The 5,529-nt window shown below is 38.1% G+C and overlaps 1 non-coding gene across 1 annotated transcript; it reads left to right on the forward strand.

Moving 5' to 3' along the window:
- Positions 1-3,978: 3,978 nt before the first annotated feature.
- On the forward strand, positions 3,979-4,084 carry LOC131143536 (small nucleolar RNA R71). The gene has a single exon (XR_009133524.1). It is a non-coding gene; the product is annotated as a small nucleolar RNA R71 (small nucleolar RNA).
- Positions 4,085-5,529: the final 1,445 nt, after the last annotated feature.

The following is a 5,529-nucleotide window of genomic DNA, read 5'->3' on the forward strand; positions in this document are numbered from 1 at the left end:
TTGAGAGTTCTTCCTGCGGCCAATGCCTCTCTTCATCACCGTCTCTCTTTCTCTCTCTCAATTTCTCAATGGATTTGCGGCGGATCAGGAAACAGAAGGTACTGTTGGATTCCTAGTTCCGCTACCGACATATCTATTGGAGCAGATTTGTCGTGGAAGTGGCTTAGGCACTATTCCTGGGATAAGACAATTTTTTCCTAATTTCTCAATTTTGCTTTTAATCTGCCATTAAATCAACGATCGGGCACCACCACGGTGTCCTAGTCGCAATCGTCGTCATTTTTCCTAGAGTAAATTTCCAATTAGGGTTTTCTAGGCTCTACTTTAAAGCAATAGTGGGATTTGGGAAATTAGGTAAATTGTCTATATTTGATGGTATAATTATTGATTTTGAATCTATGACCCTATGAAATATTAAAATATTATTTTATTTAGGATTGATTTAATGGAATTAGGATTTTTGATTCAGGGTCCTAGTGAGCGCCACAAGTATTTTTTCGGGGTTTCTATTGGCGTAGTTCAAGAAACCAGGTTAAGGGAAAAATAAATATTAAACCAAAATTTTAATGAATTTAATGGAAAATGAATTGTGTTATAAATACATGTATATTTTTCCGTACAGGTTTAAAATGCAAACCATTTAAATTATGTTTTTCCGAGTTTATGGCTATTTATTAGATATGTATATGTGAAATTGAACTGATAAAAGTGAAATATTTTCGGAATAATTATGCAAGAAATTAAAGGTAGTTTTCTAGTATATGAATGTTAAATGTGGGTTGGCTTATTTTCAGGCAATGTATGAATTTTACTTCTAAATAGTGTGGCATGAGTAAATAGGAATGTTGTGTGGAAATATGATATATGTATGAGATACATGATATTCAGGAAATTAACTGAGTGTGAAAATGTTATATAAAATGTGCTGCATGTGAGTGTTAATGCAACCATGTAAAGTAGGTGAAAATGGTGGATAAAATAGCTGAAAGATCTTCGGTAAAACAGTCGAAAGATGTTGGGTAAATGTATGACAACTGAAAAATGCTAGGTAAAACAACTGAAAGATGTTGGGTAAATGTATGACAATTGAAAGATGCTGGGTGTGAAATATAATGAAATGAAAATGGAAATGAATGAAATGGAAATGAAATGTGAAATGTGAATTATGCAAAATGGGAAAGAGCCACATAAAGTTAAATGAAATGAAAAGTAAAAGATAGAAACATGAAAAGTTGAGAAATGCAGAATAATGGGAATCAAAATAGTGTATTATGGTATTATCAGTATTTATGCTAGTAGAACATGTTACATTTGGGCGAGGCAAACTCTTCGTCCGAAGGCTTACTAAGAAAGGCAAGTGCCCTGGTTGTATCAGGTGTAGCAGTAGGCTACATAATGTGTTAGGGCAGAGGGAAGCTACTTGTATGGGCAGGTAGATTTCCCTATTCTTGGGAACCTCCGCCAGTAAACTTTTGGCATTAACTGCGAGAGTACGAGATTAATCTATCACTTAAGGGCTTACTGAGTAAGGTAAGTGCCCTGGTATGCTTCTGTTGTGACCTTTGGGTTGCCTATTGTATCAGAGCAGAGGGGTGATACTTGTATGGGCGAGTAATCACCCCTATCCTCAGATAATCTCATGGGTAAAAAACCTTGCATGTGTTTGAATAGGATCATAAAATGATTTCTGAAATTATGTTAACGATTTTCAAATGTTAAATATTATGTTGTTATATAAACTCATGTTGGTCACACACTATTTGAATATATTATTTTTGAATAGGATCATAAAATAATTTTTGAAATTATGTTAACGATTTTCAAATGTTAAATATTATGTTTTTATATAAACTCATGTTGGTCACACACTATTTGAATATATTATTTCTTCCCTTACTGAGATGTGTCTTACCCGAATATGAACTTATCTTTAAATTATGCTTTCTCGAGCCTAGGGCTATTTTATTATATTTTAAGTTTTATGTTTTATGTTTTAAGTTTTTTGAGAAATGGATGGTTGTGAAATATACTGGTATTTGAAAATACTGAAAGTGCAGCTTATGTTTTAGAGATATGTATATATGTGAATACAGGTGGAAGCATGGTTTATTATGGTGTGTAGAAAAATTTAGAAAACTCTTGTATTATATTTGTTGGAAGATTATAGTTATGTTTTCTGCTACATAAATGATATTAGAATGTGGATTATAAGGTAAATGAATGGACTAGTAGCACTCCAGACCAACTTAGGGGGTCGGGGCATTACATATCTATAACACCGGTCCTGCACTGGATGCATGCATTAGTTGTGGCTAAGAATGGGTGACCCAGAATGACCGAAATCTATTTCTTGGTTGGGTCGATAGGCTCCATGTCTAAAATAATGAAATCGATGGGGTAAAAGAACCTATCGACCTTTACTAGGATATCCTCGTCAATACCCCAGGTTTTTCTTACAGATCGATCAGCTAACCTCATGGTGACTGAGGTGGGTTTTAGTTCTCACAAGCAAAATTGTTTGTAAACCGAGTAAGGAAGTAGGTTCACACTCGGTCCCAAATCTAAATGGGCCCCATCGATTGTATATATGCCAATTACACATAAGATGGTGGCAGTTCCGGGGTTCGTAAGTTTGAGGAGAGTATAACATGAACGGATTGAGCTCTCATTCTCGATCAATCAGACTCTTTTGTTCAAGTGCTCCTTAGATTTGCGCTTTTGGGTGCACAGGTCTTTGAGAAACTTAGCATAAGAAGGCACCCGCTTGATGATATCTAAGAGAGGAAGGTAGATTTTTACTTGCCTTAATATGTCCATAATGGATTCAGTATTGGTTTGCTTCTTAGATTTAAAATGTGCCTGAAGGGTTGTAGGGTATGGCACTGGAGGAACATAATGGGGTAGTATTCCTTCAGCAGTGGGAGCAAAAATCTTGGGGTTGCTCATCGATCTATAGGAGGAGGTGATACGAGGTTCAACATTGGATTTTGCCCTCATTTTCTCCTTACCCTTTCTCGTGCTCAACTTCTCCTCGGCTGTATTAGGTACCATCGTACCACTCTAAAGAGTGGTAACCGCCTGGGTCTGCTTATAATGCGATGTAGGTCCATTTTCGATGCACATTCTACCCCATACTAACCTTTAGGGTTCACGAGAGGCTGGCCTTGGCAACTTACCCGCATCTCTCCTACTCAAAGAAGTAGCTAGTTGCCTTATAGTGGCTTCTAACTTGGCAATAGAATTGGAATGAGAGTTGAGTAGTTTCCAATTTACATGGCAATTAGCCTCAATTTCCTTGAGGGTTTTCAACACCATCTCCTGGAGGGGATCATACATAGGTTGAGGACGAGATGGTCGTTGAAAAGATGATGGTCTCAAGGCAGTAACGGAAGGATTTTGAAAGTTCTAATACGAGCGAGGGGGTGGAGCATTGGGTGATATTTAAGGTCTTTAGGCTTGGAAACTCAGAGCTTGTTGCCTCCAAGAGAAGTGGGGACGTTGTCATCACCCAGAATTGTATATATTGGGGTAAGGGTCATTTGGCGACCTATCATACCATCTATGGATAGAATTTACTTCTTCCTGCACAAGCTTAGGCTGGGAAGGCACATGTGGGCCATTGTAGCATGTATGTGAGGGGTCTAAGTAGATGGCACATACCTTTGCACATGCCATAGGTTGCAGTTGTTGTCCTAAGGACAAGACCTGATCTAACTTTTGAACTATAGCGTGTAGGGTGGGTGCTAGGTCATGGCTTGTGGCCAACTCATAAATTCCTTTAGATTTGAAAGTCGACAGTTTGAAGGGTCTATGAGTAGCAACATTATGTGCTAAGAATTTTCGACAAGGTTCTCGAAGAAAACCCAGGCCTCCTTCTCATGTTTGGCGAGGAAAGTACCTTCACATGATGCATCTACCATCGCCCTTTCACGTTCAGCTAACCCTTCATAGAAGGTCAAAACCAATTGCCATTTAGGGACATGATGGTGTGGGCATTGACGTAGCATGCCCCTAAAGCGCTCCCAAGTCTCAAAAAATAGTTCCCCACCCATTTGTGAGAAACTAGTGATGGCTCTCCTAAGCTGGTTAGTCTTCCCAATTGGGAAGTACTTTTTCAAGAACTTGTGTTGCATGGTGACCTAGTTGGTCACCGAGTTCAGCTCTAAAGACATCAACTAATATTTGGCCTTATCCTTTAAAGAGAATGGGAAAATCCTAAGGTAGAGAGTATCATCACCAAAATTGTGGATGCAGATGGTGGAACAAGTCTCGAGGAACTCATCTAGAGGCTTATAAGGATTTTCATTTGAATTCCTATAAAAATTGGGAAACATCGAGATGAAAGAAGTTTTGATCTTAAAATTTAGCCTCCTTGACATCCATATATCAGATGCAACACAGCAAGGTGTGTATACACTAAGTACAAAGTAGTCCCTGAGAGGCCTAAGTGGTTGCTCCGCCACCATATGTTGGCAGGGAGCTTGAGGTTCCAGTATTTGAACAATGGGAACCGGTGGACGTTCGACCTTACTTTAGATTCAGATGACTCTACAAACTCATGATTCAAAGTGGGTTTCCCAAGGGACCTACTGGATCTCTCAATCTCGAGGTCTCTCAGAAATAACTTGAGATCTAGAAAACGCAAACCTAGCATACACACTTGAAGCACATATAATCAATACATTAGAGTATCAAAACAAAGAAAACAAAAATTAATAAAAATAAAAGAAAAGGACATTAAATAGAAAATCAAAGTTATAACATGCTAAAATAGAAATTGACTAATAACCGTGACTTAATCCTCGGCAACGGCACCAAAATTTGGTAGGCTCGCCAAGACTTGGGTCCTTAACTACCAAAAATAATATTTATAAAACCTAACTTAATCCCAAGTTTAGTAAAAAGTGGGGAAGTCGGGTATCGGTCCATGGGGATAAGAGTGCAGTTATCAACCTTTTTCCTGATTAGTTTATTAAAGCTTTGTATAAAAAAAAGTGTAAAGGTGGGATTTTTGTTGTGTTACTAACAACTAATGGAAAGCATGTAAAATCTGAAGTACCCTACTACAAAGCGATGCTTCAACTTGAATCAGAATCTGGACACCTTGCCTCTGACTACACTCCACCAGCTATCCATAGAAGTACTAACCTAAGAATCTCAGGCCAAGCGAGAGAGGGTCATTCGAGGGCACAAGGTAGCAACAGTGCACCACATATTCGAAGCACGATCGAGAACCGGGGTATACCCCGTCTCAATGATCACGAACACCTGTACGGTTCCATAGCCAACTACTTTTATCTAGTAGAGACTGTAGTAACACTTATCCTTCTGCAATCTTTCATTAGAATCAAAGCAATAAATAGAAAGCTGTAAATGAAAGCGATTAAAAGAAAGCATATAAATGAAAGCAGTAAATTGAAAGCATGTGTTGACTTTTTGCGTCCAAACACTATTTTGATTATGACAAACCACAGTATCTCATCTGTGTGCCAAGTGTAAAAATATGTTTACTTTTCTAAGCACGAATGA

The sequence above is a fragment of the Malania oleifera genome, chromosome 11, assembly GCF_029873635.1.
Source record: "Malania oleifera isolate guangnan ecotype guangnan chromosome 11, ASM2987363v1, whole genome shotgun sequence".
NCBI lineage: Eukaryota > Viridiplantae > Streptophyta > Magnoliopsida > Santalales > Ximeniaceae > Malania > Malania oleifera.